Below are 18,709 nucleotides of genomic sequence, written 5' to 3'. Positions count from 1 at the left end.
AAGCAGATCAGAGAGCTCTGTATCACATTGAGCGTCTGCACCGCGCATCGAATGGTCAATCGCTCCTTGATCGTCTGATTCACCGCCCATTATCTCGCATGGGAAAAATGGCGGCATTATTTATGGATATCACTACCATTTCTGAACATGCTGCTTCAGATACGTCTCCGCCTCCAAAAGGCATCACGAAACACGTATTCCCCATTTTCCTCACAATCCCTGACATGCACAAAAAGTCTGATATGGCTGTTTCGGCAATATTTCAATTGGCTCAATCTCACTTGTTCGAAAAGTTTCCAGATTATATTCAAGTTTTCACGGATGCATCTGTACACAACGACGGTCAAGGCGCCTCTGCAGCCTTTTACTGCCCTTCAACAGAAGTACGACGTATCTTTCAAATACCTCATCCAACTTCGTCAACAACTGCGGAACTAGCAGCGATTAATGTTGCACTGAAATACGTGCAAGAGGAGTTAATTACATCGAAGGTTGTCATCTTTACGGACTCCCGCGCTGCCCTTAGCAGGTTACAACGCAGTGAGCTTGATTTTCCACTTGTGCGCAGCATTAATGACTCTGCGAGAAAAATTACATCACGTGGATGGATTACATCCACGGAAATTATCCACGGAAATGGAAATTACATCACGTGGAGCTCAATGGATACCTTCACACGTAGGAATCGCCGGAAATGAAGAGGCTGATCGGCTCGCTTCAAGTTGTGTTCATAACAACTGTGACTGCCCAGAAATTACGTGCAAGCTTGATGACGCTCGTCTGCTGATTCGTCGCCACCTACTCAAGCAGCATCCAGATCAGCGCGTCGCAAATGGAACGTTCCCGCCCCGTGTTCGTGGTCGAGGCTTGCCTCGTCGCGCTAGAGCACAAGTGCTCAAGCTGAGGGTTGGTTGCGTGAACGTGCACGAACGTTTATACAGACAAGGGCGTGCGGAAAGTCCATTGTGTACGTCTTGTGGCTGTTACGAGACACTTCAGCACCTTATACTTGAGTGTCCCTCTTTCAGTGCGCAGCGCATGTCACTAGTGAGAAACTATCATCTCCTTGGCCTGCGGTGTGCGACACTCGAGGAATGTTTATACCCCAGTGGCTGTGCATCTAAACGTGATCAGGCCCATCGCGCCCTACTAACCTTTATAGACCTAACTAACTTAGGTTCACGTTTGTAGCATGAACATTCGACATTCAGTTGTAGCGTGACCTTTAGTGACCGGCCCTACTGTGTGTGATCAGTACTATACCCTAACGCTTCTTCCATCGAAGATGGGAGGTGGCGGGTTCAAACACCTTGTAGTGTATATTGTGAACCGGTGATTACGTGCAGGTGATTACGTGAAACGGTGATTACGTGCAGTTGATTACGTGAAACGGTGATTACGTGCAGCTTCACTTGGCGTCTCATCGTGGAGAACACAATCAGCCGCATAGCGAACTAGCCATGGACGTGGTTGATAATTGTGGTGGCTGTTCGACGCGGCGTTACTTTAATTCCGGCTGCAGCGTTCTACTTTAGTCTTTAGATTAGTCCTGTTGCAGTGTTCTACTTTGGTCTTTAGATTTGTCCTGTTGCTCTCCTTTCCTTTTTCCTTTTTCCTCCCCTCCTTCCTATCTTCCATTTCTGTGTTGCTGTCGCCTCCCTTCAGAAGAGTAGGCAGGCGTTGTGCCCCTTCCGGTGGCAGTTGCCAGCCTGCTCCTCGCTTTCCCTTTCCTGTTACCTGTGTATATGTGTATATGTGTGCAAAACAAATAATAATAATAATAATAATTTCTGACAGCCACTAAACGTGACAATATGCTCGCGTTCGTGAAGCCGTGATGGTCATTGCATCGTCATTCCAGCTTCGTAATCCGACTTTCGCCTCCGATTCACGCGTGCCATCTGCGCTCGAGTCAGGCGCCGCGCGTAACATCCCGACAGCAGAACACGGGGTGGTCGCTGCATCCGCTCGAACAGCGATCGGAAAGCAAGTTTCCCACGGGCGTTAATTTCCGAGCGCCGGACAGCAACGCGCCGCCTCCTCGTTCCAACCAAAGCTCGCACCGGAATTTCGTGGCCCGTCTCGTCGTTACAGGGCTTCTCAGTCAGACTTCGAGTTGTGCTCTTTCCTGGTGCACACATAGTGTCCGCGTACAACGCTGCATCGAGCTCCGCTATGGCAGCGTCGTGAGGGCTCGACCAAGGAGAGCACGCCCCTTGTTCGAGTGGCTATTAAAGCACACGGGCTTTATAGGTTGTGCTACAGTAACGCCGACAAGTCACATTTTTTGTGTCCTCTAAGTGAAACCACGTGCTGCCATCAGTGAGCATTGAGTTTCTGTGTTTCTTACTCATCTTGCACCCCCAGTGCCTCTAGTTCACATCAATCCGATCGTTCGAAGAAATTACGCAATCTTCGTTACTGTGGTCGTCGTCTTTCTGCTGTCGTCACGCACACGCACTCGCGTTAATTCTAGTTCACCGTACTCGCGTCATACGCACAAATGCTGGATTTACATAAATACAATGGCCAACCTGGTAACACGTTGCGGAGCCCCACACAGGGCTGCACAGCCAGCTGCCTGCAAAATGCTTCGCCTTTGATTCCGACAGTGCGTACAATCTTAACGATTTTTTTTAGCAACTGGAGCGCTCAGTGCGGTGTTTTGTTCTTCAAGGTATGTCGTTTTTGTGAAGGAGCGTGCACGTTTTCCCGGTATGTTTCAGAAGACAATCAGGAATGCCTCGCTGCTTGTTTGAATACTGCATGGGATGTATACGTGCGTTAGGCCTATCAATCTCGTAAGTGGTGAACAGACACGTCTGGGGTCAGCCGTGTTTCATGCTTGTAGATACAATTTTCTAGCTGTAGCGGTATGCAATTCTACAATGGGCTTGCTACAAATTACATCTGTCGGAGCGAATTCACTGTGTGTATGTCGAGATTACGAGTCATTGATCGCTATTCTGATGATGCGATGTATAAATATATAATTTCAGTTCAGTCTTCTTGCCTATATATTTATCACGTGCGCTATCTGTCCCACATCGTTAGGTATTGTAATGCGTGGAACGAGAAGGAAAAAGAATGTGCGACTGCAATGTAGCGGTCAAAAATACTGGCGAAACTACAGGATCCCGAGAAACGCCAGGAGCGGTAAAGAAGCACCTTCCATGTGTTCTAAGGCACAGCTTGCAGCTGACATACCGTATTTAGTCTTGCATAATGATCCAGCGCCCGCACAGCGGCGGAACGTATGACCTGCATAGTGCGCGCGTAAATTGAACCGCCGAAGAAACAGCGTGCTCCACCAGTCGATACTATGGCTACGGTGTACGCGAGGCCTAGATCATCCCGCAGAGCTGAAAATAGCGCCCTGCACCCACTATGCGCCATTGCTCGGCGGCGCGCTCACAGCGCCCAAAGAATGATGGAGCAAATGTCAGCAGCACTCCCTATAGGAGGCGCCCGCAGCACCGGTGCCCAAGGCCCCAGCGAGGGCCGCGGCAGAATTCTCAAACAGAAAGTGGCCGCCAGTTGCGAGGCCGAAATGTGGAGCGCGGGTTTCTGAAGCACGTCCGCGCTGCAGCAACCGCGGAAGCAGCAGAGAGGAGAAGCAACAGCGGGAACCCATATTATGTAGCGCAGCGATGCAAGGCGCATCCGGAGTCCAGGACTCCTCCGAGCGGAAACCGCGTACTCGCCGGCTGGAAAAGGGTCGGAAGGAGGATGGAGGCGAGGGGCCGTGCGCCTCCTCATCGGCTCGGCGGAACAGTGGTGGCCGAGTGCATTTTCTGTCCAACTTGCACCGGCCTGCGCCGGTATTTTGTGCCCGTCCGCCTCGGCGTAAAGGGTGCGGCGGCCGCTTTGCGTGTGAAGTAAACAAGAAGCGCGCAAAAGGCGGATGCTGTGGGTTGCCCTGCGGTCGCAGCGCGCGCACAAGGAGAGCGGCTCTGCGGCGAACGGCAGCCAAGCGAGCCATTTGTATGCTCGGTGGGCTCGATGAAGCGTTTGCTTCTCCCTAATCGAATCCCTGCAGCCGGCCAGCCGCCGCTGTCCCGGGCCATATTCCTAGGCGTCGTGGTGCGTGTGATGCGCTTCCATGCGACGTGCCGTTATTTTTTGCGCTGTTCGCGGAGGTGAGCTGCCTGCCCACTGTCGCGTATTCACTTCTGCCCGTTCTGCCTTCGGCCGAGGAGACGGCGCGAAGGCGGCGACGTGTCTCGCGTCAAGAGGGGAGTGGCAGACCATTACGGAGCACGCAGCCAAATCTTGGTCGCCCGGCGCCTTGTGCGATCAGCGCGCTCGATCTTCCCGAACGTCGGGCCGAGGCCGGCGGCTGACAGCGCACTCAACGCCTCGGATTAAACCATCCGCATGTCGGGCGAGAGACCGGCGCCGCATGGCTTCTGCCGCGGCGACTTGTCCGTCGCCCAGCGGGAGCAAATTAGCGCTACGAAACTGAACGCCATGGCTATAGCTACACACATTCGCGACGATTGTTCGTGAGCATTTCGATGCCTTCTTTTCAGTGGTCCGTAGAAGAAGTGGGTGCGGGAGCGACCTTTAGATCTAGTGTGTGTAGGCAGAATTAGTAATACTCGAAGCACATACAGCACTGTGTGTCGTATCTGTTTGTCTATATTGTCGCGGTACAACGCGAACATAAGACAGGGAGACGTTCTTCAAGAACAACAGGACAACCTGTTCAAAAACAAACAGAACACAGGCACGTCTTCTTCGTCCTCGCCCAATCTCAGCCTCCCACTAGACGGAGTCCGTTATTGCCCCCATCGTCGTTGTCTTGTGCATAGAATACACGCGTCATTTGTCCCTTCCAAAAAGAGCATCGCCCCGAATGTAAACCAGAAATGTCACTCGCGGAAGTCAGGGTCTCTGGCATAGTTATTCGCTCACATATGGCTTCATGCAGACAACGTGCACAAGTTCAGGACAGTATGGGCGGCGCCGCCTACAATTGGGACTATGGGGAACGACCTCGTACGTGACATCACTGAGTCGCCGCAATACTCGCCTTAATGTCTGCCGGTATTGTACAAATAATTAAAATGCTGAAGCAGCAAACCCAAGTGTCAAGTGTCTGCCCTCGTGATGTGAACCGTGTTTTTGCCACCAAAGCGCCAAGTTCACAGTCGCAAACTCATTCTACTAGAATATAGAAATTAAGCTTTGATACTGCCTCCCTCCATACAAGATAGTCCCCTTTTACTGATAGTTATACTATCGCAAACATGTGTAGCGTGGGCACTGTATCTCGGTGAAACTTCAGCACAATTAAAAGGTATATTGTCATACTTTGAAGCTACCGTATAGTCGCTAAGGGAATGGGGCACTCACGGGGCAACCAGCAAACCTCCTTTACGTCCGTGTATACGGGGTGTCCAAACTATCATGCACCAAGACTTAAAGATATGCAAGCGTAGTGGGACAGAACAAAGGTAATGTTGTTTACCGTCGCTTGGAGATATTAAGATTTTTTTTTGCATTCTGACTAATTGCATAATTAGTCTTAATCAATTATTCATCTTCTCAAATATAATTAGATGAAAAGTGTCAGTGAAGAAATCGCAGAGCAACATGAAAAACTCCCGATGCAAATTTTTGTTGCTCAATACGTGCTACATAAAAGTGTTTTGACGAGCGTGAAAGATGCCGCGAATACACGCAAAGTGCCTCGTGCGGCCAGTAGCGCGGCAATTTTGCATGTATTCGCGGGCTTTGCGAGCTTGCGAGAAGGAAAATCGTTCTTGCGAGCTTGGGTTTGACTCTATGCATGTGTTTGCATACAACCGGGCAACTCCTTCGCAGGAGGTCGACGGATTCTCAAGTTCACCGATAAGTAATTAAAATAACGTTTTGAATTGCCCTAACTATGTCTGTAGAATGCCTGTGGGCAAATGTGTGGGCGCAGGTCAGCCAGACATTCCAAGGAACCACCCAAGACAGAGAGGAACGAATTTATTCGCGGACATGAGACTAGACACAGACACACAAGGATAAGTACAGATAGCACATTTAAGAGGTTTGCCGCTCTAGTCGCTAAACTCAGTTCACATTCTGCACTACTCGCTGTTCCAATGGTAGTAGAGTCAAGCCGCAGCGGTGGGGTATAGCGTTGGCTGGGGCGCAGCTCACCCGCAAGTCGCTATGACACTGACGGGAGCCGGGGCGCAGCCTGGCCTCGGCGGGTGAGGAACGGCGATGAACTATAGGGCGGCCCATCGCGGCAACACAGGAGCCAGGGTGCAGCTCAGCCTCGACAGGGCAGCACAGCGATGAACGCGGCAGCACAGCCTGTCTCGGAAGCGTCAGGAGCCGGGCCGAAAGCCCGGCTCCGGCAGGATCCGCCGGTAGCCTCCGAGGACAGCGCTGTAAGCCGCGGGACGAAGCCCGGCTGAGCAGGGGCAGGACCGGGAATGTCGTGACATGGCCCGCCGCTCGATCCGCATTGCCCGGCGAGAGCTTCTCTTGCTGTCACGCTCGGCTTAGCTTGTCGGCCCCGTGGCTCGAGCCGATCTCGCGGGACGCGCGCAGCAATCACGCGCACACGCGCGCTTTTCGGCCCCGCACGCCGACACAAGCACCGGTTCCGACGCCCGCGCACTTCAAATGCTGTCCTCCTACTACAATTAAATCAAATTAGAACGACTGACAAATTGCGAACCTTTGGAGATCTTGAGTTACCTGCGTTAGTTCTTCACCTTCAGCATAACACCACATGACCACTTGAGTTCTCGGCGCTTCCCTTGTAAAGAAAAACAAAACAAAAAAAAAGAAGAGATGAAGAAGAAAACGAAAAAAGAAAGTGGGGGAGGTATTTATTTTTATTGCTCATTTTCTTATTGCCGCTTCTTTCATCCTCCTTCTTTTCGCTCTTGTATTTTACAGTGTCTCGCCTCATTTAATAATGCACGAGAAAATATGCAGACGTCTTAGCTTTTACATGTCAGCGCTGTCCCCTTTCCCTTTGCTTTCGTTGGGAATGGAAACCACCTCGTGGCTGCCCTTTAGTAAGCGCATGTTTGTAATTAGATTTTAAGCATCGATGCATGTGTATTATAGATTAAATTTTCGTCGTGGATGCTTGTGTATCTTACTCCCCATTCTCCGCGCAAATAAAGTAGTGAACTTTAGAAATGCGCTTTTTACTTTTTCGTTTGCTCCTGCTGATGTTTGTTTTTTCCTTACTCATTCTGCACTCAGCCTGTGTAGGTCGCCCCTCCTCCCTCCCCCCTCCCCGCCCCCACCACTCCTGCGCGCTTTCGGGAGATCCAGATGTGTCTATTCAAATTACTGGGTGCCTGGAGTGCGACTAATGAGTCTTGGCAACTTGGACAAAGCTTTAGGTGCGGAACCCGGCTGCAGACCAGTCCTCCCCGCGACCAACTTTCCTGTCTTGAGACAGCGCGGCTAACTTCTTCCCGTCGTAATGCCAACTGCGCGTACTCGCTTCCCCCCCCCCCCGCCGCCCTTTCTCTTCTCCCTCAACCAGTCTTCTCATCGCCCAACGCAAGGTGCGCCTCCTTTCTCGTTCTGTCACGTGTCGTGCGTGTGCATCGATTTGCACCTGAGGAGAATTGCGAAGATATCGATTACCGCAACTCGTCTTGTTCTAATTGCACGCTGGAAGCGAGAGAAAAAAAAGGAAAGAGAAAAAGGAGAGGGTAGCTGAAAGCGGCAGAGAATAAGGGGAGAGACGGAAAAACAATAAAATTATCGGTTCCTGAGGTATATTGATCGGTCATTACCCCGCAATGTTGCTCAAGTCTCGCTTTCTGATCTGATGCATTGATTTTCGCCGCGCTGACTCCCGTCGTGTTCATGGCAAGGCTTCCGAACGAGCTGCAGCAGCGAATTCTTGCAACGGTGGTGGTTTCGGGACAGGGGTTTGTTCTCCTGGAACTGTCGGTCGGTTGCACTGCCACTGTTTCTATCGCTCCTCTGGTTGCAGCTTCTAGTAGCCAAGCGCGGAGCTTTTACAGGGTGGACAAGCTTGTACGCACGTTCACGAAAGTTATGTCACTATAGCCTGCTGCGCTGCCCAGGCACCGCTGCGAAAAACGCGACTACTAAAAGTGACATCGCAACATTGGGCCGTATAATGGCAGCTGTCCGTTAGATAAAAGGTTCGGTATGGGCCCTCCCCTTTCGGTTGTGTCGCACCATGGTTTTCAGGATATTAAAAAGCCTGCGAAGCTTCTTCCGCCCTTCCGCACTGCACAACTTAAGCAGCGGAAGTTGTGCGGAAGGGCGGAACTTAAGCAACTTAAGCAGCGGAAGCTTCTTCCGCCCTTCCGCACTGCACAACTTAAGCGAGGAAACTTCGTGAGGCGCGCTGTATGCAGGCCCAGACTTTTCGGGTGCTTCGGCGCGCTGCAACTCGCAAGTACAGCGAGCATGGCGCGACATCGAGCTCAAGGTAAGCGCTGCGACTATCTATCGCGCCTAATTCTTCTGTGTTCAATTTGTGTCTGCATAAAGTTGTATCGATGAAGCGCATGTTCGATCAAATCATAAAAAGTCCACTTCGTTGGGAGCAAAAGGCCCCGGGCGCCCTTCGCCTCTAGTTATTCTCGCTCAGCGCTCGCTTCTTTTGGCTTTTAACCGTCTTAGCGGCACATGTTCGAGCCTTTGGTATACGGCTGTCTTCCGTTTATGGTTAAACGCTAAAGAGGGGGTGTGGCACAGGGGTGATTGCATGCCGACTTTCATACCCATGAGCGCGCCGGTGCAGCTGGTAATGGTCGGTCTATATATATATACAGCCACCGCCGGCGAGAAACAGGCAGCAAGTTATACACAATATTTTATGAATGATTTGTATGGCGCACTTGTTGGTAGTTGCGAGGTTAAAACTTGCATGCTAAACTCCTAAAGTGTGGATGTACGATGGTGCATCGTAACTATTTTATGTTCTTTTGGTTAACAACAAGACGGATGCGCGCCCGTGGTCGGCGCGGTACGGGGCATGCACTCATCGGTAATTTATAGGTTCGAAAGTTTTGCGAAACACATTTGTACGCGGCAACAAATGAATGATCCTAGATTCAGCGTCATACATGACGCTGATGAGAGTTGGCGACACGAGTCCCTTTAGAACAAACCCGCGAAATAGCTCTCACTGCAGTTTCGACTGATATTTCTTCTTTCTTCTCTCTCTCTCTCTCTCCCCGTCTTGTGTGGGTGTATTGGCACCGGAAAATCGCGCCGATCAATGCGGTCGGTGCGGCGTGCGGCCAACTTATTGACCGCGGACGCCGCAGGCTTCCTGCGAGTGCGATTTCGATTTCCATCACGATCAAAATTAACACGGGTGGAAAGGTGGTCGACCCATACGGAGAATGGCTCGCCACGGACCTTTCTTTTTTTTTCGCTGTTGCAAATGAAATTGTGGCCGCAGATTTTTTCGTGGCGAGCGGCTGTCGCGGGGTGCACGTTTCGCATTCGCCGTGTGCTGAACGGCCTGCATCCTGCGTTCTCGCTTCTCTGCTTCGTACAAACGGGATAAAAACCTGGAAATTGGTAAAACTGAACCTTTCGATGCAGTCCTTCTTGTTTATGACAATTCAGGACGGAGCAGTAGCGTCAGTGACGACGTTGCGTCCGAGGGCGCCGCGTGGCAGCTACAGTGCTCGGTTCCGCTTTCCGCGTACGCCTGGCGAACGAGGCGAATGAGTTGATCAGAGACGCAGCGTCTGCGACCAAGGAAGACGAGTTGCTAGCTTTTCTTCTAAGTGCTATAGGCGCAAAAACACGCAATACCTTCCAGAAACAACTGAAACACCTTCTTCGCATTCGATAGATACGCAGCCAGCTGACGCAGGGAGTCGGACTCCGTACTACTTGATTTCGCGCCTCACGCGCCAGCAGGTGGCGCCGCGCTTTTTAGAAAACTCCAGCGCGTGAGTCCTATAGTGGCGAATTAGAGCGTCGGGAGCGAAGGGGTAGGGAAGGTGGTGGAAATGGACGTTCACATCTACCCTTGTGCGAGATAGCAGAGAACAAGCAGGTAAGTGATATAGCGTCATTGCACCGTCGTCATACCATCGTCGTGACGCCGTGGTCGTCATGTCATCGTTATCACTGCATCTTCGTTGCTACCCGTCGTTATCCTGCCGCCGTCCTCATCCACTATTCGTCATTCCCTCGTTGTCGTGCCGTTGTTAGCGTGGCGTCGTGATCGTTTCACTGGGGTCAGCGTGGTGTGTTAATTCCGGTGTCGTCGTCACGCGGTCCTCGTCATGCCGTCGTGGTCGTTCTTCATTTTGTCGCAGTGACTCCAGTCGTCGTCCTTCCATCGTTCTTATGCACTCGTCCTCATTCAGTCGTCGTTCTATCACCGTCATTCCGTCGCCGTCATTCCTTCGTCTTTGTGCGTAAGATGCACGTGATCAAGCGGCACAAGTTAATGTTGAGCTAGGTGGTTCCTGCTGAAAATGTGGCCAACTTGGCGGTTTACCATATACCTCTGGGTGGTCGCTAAACAACCACTGCGTTCCGAGGGGAAATACCACTGAAAGTTTCGCCTTAACCGTTTCCCAACGCACGTGGGAACCGTCTTTTTTTTATTTTTCTAAGGAAAGTATCTAGAGGGCGAATCCGAAAGTCATTGCCCCCCCCCCTTTTCTTTTTTTGCTAAGTTACGGCTTTAAATGCGAAGTCAACATAACCATTCCCAGCGGTGCACTTGGACCGGCCCGGCCTTATCTGCCGGTAGCTCCGCGGCATGGCGCTGCTGTCAGATGTTGAAGATGGCGGTTGTGCTTCACACGTCCACGGCGTACGAGCAACGAAGTCAGATTCCTTTTCTATGGAGCATTAAGGGACGAACTCTCATTGAAATCCACAGTTAAATGCAGCCCGCGTATGGGAAAAGGTGTCTCGCTTTAAGAAGTGTGATGTGGTGCTGTTGTGAGTTCGCCAAAGGCTGTGAAGACTTGCATCACAATGACAGTGGTTCTATAGACCGTTTTTTCGTAGGCGCCGCCATATTGTGAACGCAGTGGCGCCGCCTATGAACAGCGCCATACTGGCTTGGGTGAAAGCGGTCTTTTGCATGGCAGGTATACGCTCAGCGGCAGGTTCTGGCGTTTGTTTTCGCGGTCGTGCGGTCTGTTTAGTATGACGTGCGTCTTCTACGTGGTAAACGGTTCTGTGAGACGTGCTGAAGTGTTTTAAGGCGTCATGGCCGGATTTTCTGCTGGCGTTGAAGTGGACGGAACACGCAGCGCGATGTGTGCGCGCATATTTGAGCTTTCAATCGGCCTCGGAGATCAGTTTTGTATTTCTGAATGTTCCAATCATTAATGTGACCTTATTGCAGTATTATCCCCTAGTTCCAATCTGCGATTTAGGAGCGATGAAACATACACGACAACCGCAACAGCGTTGGTAGCGTTCTGCTACGATAGGAGCTGTGCTGTTATACTTTGACAAGCGTTCAAACTGTTCGCTGCAGGTAACATTGCGTGACTACTAGGTTCGATGGATGAAGTTTCTACTCATGAATAAAATAGTTTTGACTAGTAATAGCAGCATACCTTAAGCGACCGTTTACGAACTGCGCGAGCGTCCTCAGCAGTGGTAGGCGCTGGATTGTAGATATCATTGTTCTCTCTACCGCATGGCCCAAGCATACGGCATCAGAGGTTATATATTTATAAACGTTGTGCGGCGTGACTATGTGAGGTCGTATTGCAGCGTTAGCCCGTTTTCTCTTGCTTTTTTCGAGAAAGATGATAACCGAATTTTTTTTTCGGTTGTGTTCGTTCCGTTCTCCACGACGCACTCACACGCATTACGGAAATTTTGTCCTCAGAAATAGGCATCGCTTTCTTTCTATGCGATCCCTCATATATTATGGCTGTATGTAGGTTAAAAAGGCAATGCCGAAGGCGCACAGCTTACATGTATCGTGCTGGTTGACCAACCGCAGTGATCGCTGTGTTGAGCAGCGCCATCGGCCTCATGCAGGAAGGCTAGCGTAGGCATATGGTAATTTGAAGCCTACTAGACTTGAAATGCGCGAGAACGATGCCGGTGCATCACAAATATTTGATAGCGCCTGCCGCTTAGATGTTTCATGGTTGCCTTAGGTTGGCCTTGCACGAGCATGCGCTCTTATGATTTATGTTTTACTCCCTACACAAAGCGATCAGATAGTGAGCAGATTTACCATTTCATGCTGCTAATACAGAGGCACCGGTTTTCTTTGTTGAATTAAAACTGATAGAAGCAAAATAGTTCACAACACATACACACACCGCGACTGATAATGTGCGTACACCGCGGCTGATAAAACGCGTCACATTTTTGCGCCCCCAAGAGATATTTCCGCCTACTGTAGTTGCCTACGCACCGAAAGGCTTCCCTGACGACCTTATATGAACGGACATGGCGTAAATTTCCCAAAGTACCATCTAAAACATCTCGAAATCGTTCCGTAGCACGCGACAGCAATACTTTCAAGCAGCGCCGCCCCGGAACGCCCAAGCCAGAGAGGAGGAAAGGCTCTCCGCGCGCCCTTTCCTCCTCGCCCGATGAAACGGTCTATAGTCAGTCGGACAATTCCTAACACAGGGGCATCTCAAATTTAGTGCTCTGAAGAGACTAATGCTGGAACCGGTGTGGGGACAATGTGGAAAAATAGTGTAAGGTACGTAGAATAACACGTCTATTTGTAATTACGTGTATGTGCCTTATTTTGTATAATAAAAATAGGGGCAAAGATTTTTAGATTTGCCCTCATACATTGCCTGGTCGTATATAAATAAGGCGCATCGTCTTGAGTTAAGGAACTCAATTATCGATCATTCTTGCACTGCTGAGGGAGTTAGTATTTCAAAGGCGACTATCTGCCAGGCCACCCTTTGGAGGTACCGCTTCTTCGTGTTTATGCTGTACAAGGGATCGCTCTGGCAATTTATGTCGGTGAGCGTAAGGTTTATTTATGTTAATATGTTATAAAAGCCGCAAGGAAAACACACGCACACACACACACGAACGTCCATGCACACGTACAAGGCGGAGCTATACTCCGAATCGCCGTTGACACTTTATTTCAACAGCTAGTCACCCCAAGTGCAGGGATGAAGGGGGCAACCGATTACAGCGCACTTGACGAAAGGGCGAAAATCAATGGAAAGAATGCAAATTTTAATGCAAGGTACAATATAGGAGACAAATGCTTTCCCCGTTCGGTTCACTCTTTTGAAATTGAGACGTATCCTTGAACATTGACGGATTTTCTATAATTGTGTCTATATGGTATATTTTAATGTCCAATTCTCTTTAATAATTGCAAAGTACTTGTTTCCTGTTGGAAACAAGTACTTTACGAGTTATTAACAGGGATAGGACATTAAAATATAACATATAGAGGCAGTTCTCGATATATTGGCCCTCTCTGTTGACGCCCTGCCGCTTACGTTAGCTTTTTTTGAAACACCTTTCCGTTCTCTCGCTTGCATATGAGATGCTCGGCAAGTGCACGAAAGGCTATACCTAGGGTGCGCCCGCCGTTCGCGTGATAAGTCGGCGAACGACGTGTAAGGTAAACAGCGCAAGCACGCGGTACACAGCAAGAACGACAGCACGACACGCTGACGAGCAACGTTTGCTCTTATTGCCCGAAAAGGGACCTCATGCATACAGCGCAAGCACAGGCAGGGGAAAAATATTGTGGCGTATGGGAGCGCGTGGCGAAATGTCAGTCAGTGACATCTGACGGCAGGCGCTATAACTCGAAAGGATGGTAGTTATATATCGAACTTTCTGGAGCCACCTCTCAAGCCTCTGAAATTGCTTTGCGGAGACGGCCAGGTCGGTTGGACCATCTCCGTTTATTCAAGCGTTCCGAGGCGGTGCTTGAGCTCGAGGAGATGAAGGCGGTGCCCGCGGGTTGCAGCCGCCACGCACCGTTCCTGAGCTAGCCTATACAGAGTTCTCCGCGCGTGCCTGGAATTCCGCCTCGAGTGGGTACCAGTGTAGGGAGCCGCCACCCGAAGCTCTATCGAAGGCTTGAAATGTGGGTGTCACAGTTTCAATAACTGCGATTCTTGCGTTTAGCGCCTGCCGTCAGGTGTCTCTGGCTGGCATTTTTCCAGCCAGCTGCATCTGATGCGAAGGGCACGAACACAAAGGGCCGTGCCTTGTTGTTCCTGGCCCGAACTGGCTGCTTGAGGGCAAAAACACACCGGAGCAAATTGAATTCTGGGGTTTTACGTGCTGAAAGCACGAGGCACGCCGTAGTGGGGGACTCCGGATCAATTTTGACCACCAGACAATCTCTAACGTGTCCACAATGCACGGGACACGGGCGCTTTTGCATTTCGCCCCATCCAAATGCGGTCGCCGCGGCCGTTACTTAATCCCACGCCCTCGTGCTTAGCAGCACAACACCATAGCCGCTGAGCTACCGCGGCGGGTTTGGAGCAAATTTTTCCCTACAGAATGAGACCTATGCCTCCTGCAGCAAAAGGCCGGAGACGACTCCGTACATCGTAATGGGATGCAAAGAAAGGCCGAGCAATAACTGTAAGGAACGTCCACCTTCCATAGCACTGGAATTCAAAGCTGATGCGGGCATTACCTCGTCAGCTGCCGAGATAATAAGCAAGAAATGTTTAAAATATTGGTGAAAAATAAAGGAGGGGAGAGATTGATAGAACCAGGAGTCGATACAGGCATACGGAACTGCGTGATATATGTAGAATGTTAGAACGCGGAGATGAAATATCAAGGAGAGATGCGCAAATGCTAAACTTGAAAAATGCAAAGTCCGCCTCTTGAGCATCTGTTTAAGGTATGGTAATAATATAATACCCGATTAGCTCAACCAGGCCAGGCGTCTATTTCTCGCCGCCCCGTTTTGAAGGGGATGCTATTAGAAATCATCATCATCACGGCCATGCGTTCCTATGGTCCACAATATTTTGTCCCTGCCTGGGCAACCACACGAAGAGAAAACAGCACACAAGCTCCAAACCATGACAAGCAGCACTTCTGGTTCATCTGAGAACTGCGATAGTTTGGTTGAAAATAATCATGCTAACTTAGACGCGTGGCAAAAGGGGAATAGTAATGCTTTTCTATGGGCCGCTTTGACAAGATCATGCGCACACCCCATAACCAGCACCTTTGAAATAGTATGCTAAAAGGAGCTCGTTTCCCCCAAGAAGTACTTTCTGTTGTGTTGCCCGAAAATTTCTCGGGGACATCAACAGAGGCCACGAATAGAGGGCCGTCACTGAGCTCTCAAATGCTACAACATCGGCGATCGCCAGTTTTCTTCATTTTTCCCATAACATAACCCATAACAAGCTAAGACCCTCTATTATGTAGTTAATGACGAGAAAGACAACGTACAAGACTGCGGCAAGAAGCACACCCGTACTAAATATGTAAACTGTCGCGGTCATTCATTCATTCATTCAGCAACCTACATCGACGAGTTGGGCATTATTGTAGGTGGTCGAAGCAATAAACGGAATGAAAACATGCAAGCAGACAGGCGCAGCTGTCACTTGTCAATTGAATGGTGGCATCACTCGCATCCAACTGTTTCAACTCGCGAATTATAAAAGAACAAAAAAGAATGTGGAAATACATCAGTACGATATCTTATTTCTCGAGCATTTTTAGCGTGGTCATTTCTGTGCGATGTGTTGTACAGCCTCATCATGCAGAAACTTTTATTCATATCAGTTCCATCATGAAAAAAGGAATGGAAAAATTTTAATCACAAAAATTTTCTTCACTGCTCAAGAGCTTCCTAACCTAGTTCATTCTTGATGCTAGTTATACTGGAATCAAGGTTATAATTACAACTGACAAAGCATGCTGCATGGTTTTGTATGCCTTCAAGTTTATAGATCAGTGTTTGACCATGATGATCCCGTACTGCACAGGCATGTTCAAGGATTGGTCCCACATTGCTGCTGTACAGAGCTTTTTTAACGATTTTTGGGTCTGATATTAAATTACGCTTAACGAAATTTAACGCGCAATTGGCTTTACCTGTCATATAATCTATATGTTTATTCCAAGATGAGTCATAAGATAAATAGACACAAAGATATTTAAATTTTTTCTTTAAAATTTAAATGCTGCTTATAGCATTCCTATGAGTGTAGGCCGCATTTGTGTTCGACATTTCTGGCCACTGTCTGCGTCACAGACTGCGAGGGAGCGCGTATTCACTGAAACACACTTTTTTTTTTAGCCACGTTGCTCTATACATTGCCTAAAATGCGGGTGCTCTCCCACATTTCGATCGTTGTAGACGAGTGCTCGGGGAGATCTTGCGATACGAAGGCACCTGAAATTCGTGAGGCCAACTATCAAGCGAACAAACCTTTTTTTTATTTGAACGACGCCACCGTGGCGAGCACGAGGTTGCGGGATGAAATCCCGGCCACGGCGGCCGCATTTCGATGGGGGCGAAATGCGAGAACACCCGTGTACTCAGATTTAGGTGCACGTTAAAGAACCCTAGGTGGTCGAAATATCGGGAGTCCTCCACTACGGCGTGCCTCAGAATCAGAAAGTGGTTTTGGCACGTAAAACCCCATAATTTTTAATGCCACCATGGCAATCGTACAGCACAATTGTCCTGGCAAAATCCGTCAAGGCGGCCGGTTTACATCGCGGTGTCAATAATCCGCCGGCGATTCTCAGAAGCGCCCCTCAGTTCCAGAGCACCACTAACGGAGACGAACACACAAACACGACACCCGCGTTATCCACAACCAGGTGCGTAAGCCTGTCGACATATTTGAAAGCGAAATAAAATTGTTAGCCCGTCGACGTGTCGCTCTTGCTGCGTTCCGACCTGCGCTGCTCACCAACGCATATAGCTCGGCACCGGTCGGTCCAAGCAGTATGCAAGTACACATACAATCCTGAAGCGGTGAAAGACCCGGTCGCGTTCCTCGCGAATCGAACTGCCTGCTTGTCCGATGGCTGGGGTCCGCCTGGTCCCTGCGGTGCGCGCGTGCCATTTTGGAGATGGGCGCGCGCGGGGCCGGGCGCGAGCCCTGCGCGTTCACCGAGGAGGTCCCGGGCGCGTATTTGGAAAATCCAGAAGGGACAACGCATGGCAACCGCAGCGCCACGCTATTGGCTGCCGCCTGCGGGGACGCGCCGTGGCGTCATGCCTAACAACGTACTCTCATCACCAGCGGTTTCGCGTAGCTTGTTGCGTGTCGTGGCCAACGCCGTGGCCAACGTTTTGTCGTGGCTGGCACGCAGACGCGGCTACGTGAAACTGGCGTAACTGTGTGCTGGCGCGGTCGCGAGCCGAGGGTGACGCGACTTTCCGTCCCATCCATCGAAGCGCCGTCTCCGCCCTGCCGATTGATAGGAATCGCGATCTACGCTGGTGCGACAATTTACGCTGCGAGGATCGCTGGGCGAAACCCATGCCGACAACCGATTGATAGGAATCGGGATCTACGCCGGTGCGACAGTTTACGCTGCGAGGATCGCTGGGCGAAAACCATGCTGACAAGATCGGAACCTGTGAGATGGAGTCGTATTCCACCACTACTACTAATGATACGCAGCGCGATGCCCTCAAGAGGAAACAAAACGCCCTTGCGATTACTGTGCTGCTCACGTCCTGTTAATGCAATTCGGCATACATCGACACGGCGTGCAAGCACTGAATAGTGTTTTAACGTATGTGCGCTGGCACAAAACGTTATAAACAGTCCCGAAAGAGCCTATATTGCATTGGATGTTAAAGTTCACCCTAGATATCAATAAATGTTGCAGGTATGTGCCAATTTCTTCACCTAATTGCAGAGAACTCTCTCGGGCCGTTATTGCATTTTTATGGCTTCCTCCATGTCCCAATATGCTGAATTTCAAGTACATTGAAGTTGTTGCAGATGCGAAATGCCACTTTTATGATGTATTTGGTTCGCCTGTTAAATATAGTTTAAAAAGTTCTGTTCAAAAAGAAATTCCCATCTTTTTACAACTGGGATAAACAATGTTAGAGGTGGAAAGCTGTATAAGTGAAAACTAATACTTTAATTTACTAGCACTGCTTTAAGTGAATTTCTAAAGCACAGCAATTTTGCTTGCCTTTTTCTGTTTTATAAATTAAAATGTACATCTTTGAAAGGCAGCCTGACCCTCTTTAAATTCGAAATATTGGGCACAGACTGGGAACACTGCTTTCCAATACACGTGCTGAAACTGCCTTATCAGAACACCCTAGTACACAATGCAGATCCATTAAGAAGTGACAAGACAGTTTGACAATTTTAATCATTGAAAGACTTAGCGAAACCTTTTTTGGGTTGTTTTTCCTTGCTTTCAGACACTGCACATTGCCCTTTAAGGCATGTTTTCAGTGTTTCTTTTTTTATGGGGAAGGCGTGTTAACATCTTTTACACCATGTCAATTATGTTGTGCCGTAATGTGTTCTTGGATGGAGTCTTGCCCTTTCATTCAGTACAATATAATGTAGTTTATTGTGTCAGGCCATTATACATTTGAGTATGAGTGTAGCATTTTGCTAAGTTTTGCCTCTGTCACCCAAGCTTGCAAGTTTGCTACCCACTGCTGGTGACGTGTGACACGTGACTTTTGTTCAATAAAAGGAAGTCTATCACTTATCCTGTGCACGGGTTGTCTTCTTGAATTGCAATTTGTTGTCTATATTAGTTCTTTTGTTGC

The 18,709-nt window shown here is 49.5% G+C and overlaps 1 protein-coding gene across 3 annotated transcripts in view; it reads left to right on the top strand.

Annotated features, from left to right (window-relative positions):
- LOC135912490 (protein qui-1-like) overlaps nt 1-18,709 on the top strand; it is a 725,699-nt gene that overhangs the window by 77,411 nt on the left and 629,579 nt on the right. The window contains exon 1 of one of the 3 annotated variants that reach the window (XM_070521612.1): nt 8,278-8,440. The exons of the other annotated variants lie outside the window; for them this stretch is intronic. The gene's annotated coding sequence lies outside the window, so the exon portion shown is untranslated. Of the gene's footprint in view, nt 1-8,277; nt 8,441-18,709 lie in introns of those variants that run through there. 3 annotated transcript variants of the gene reach the window in all.

Source organism: Dermacentor albipictus, chromosome 1 (genome assembly GCF_038994185.2).
Source record: "Dermacentor albipictus isolate Rhodes 1998 colony chromosome 1, USDA_Dalb.pri_finalv2, whole genome shotgun sequence".
NCBI classification, from domain to species: domain Eukaryota; kingdom Metazoa; phylum Arthropoda; class Arachnida; order Ixodida; family Ixodidae; genus Dermacentor; species Dermacentor albipictus.
The sequence above is the reverse complement of the archived record's forward strand: the minus strand, read 5'-3'. Positions and strand labels throughout refer to the sequence as shown.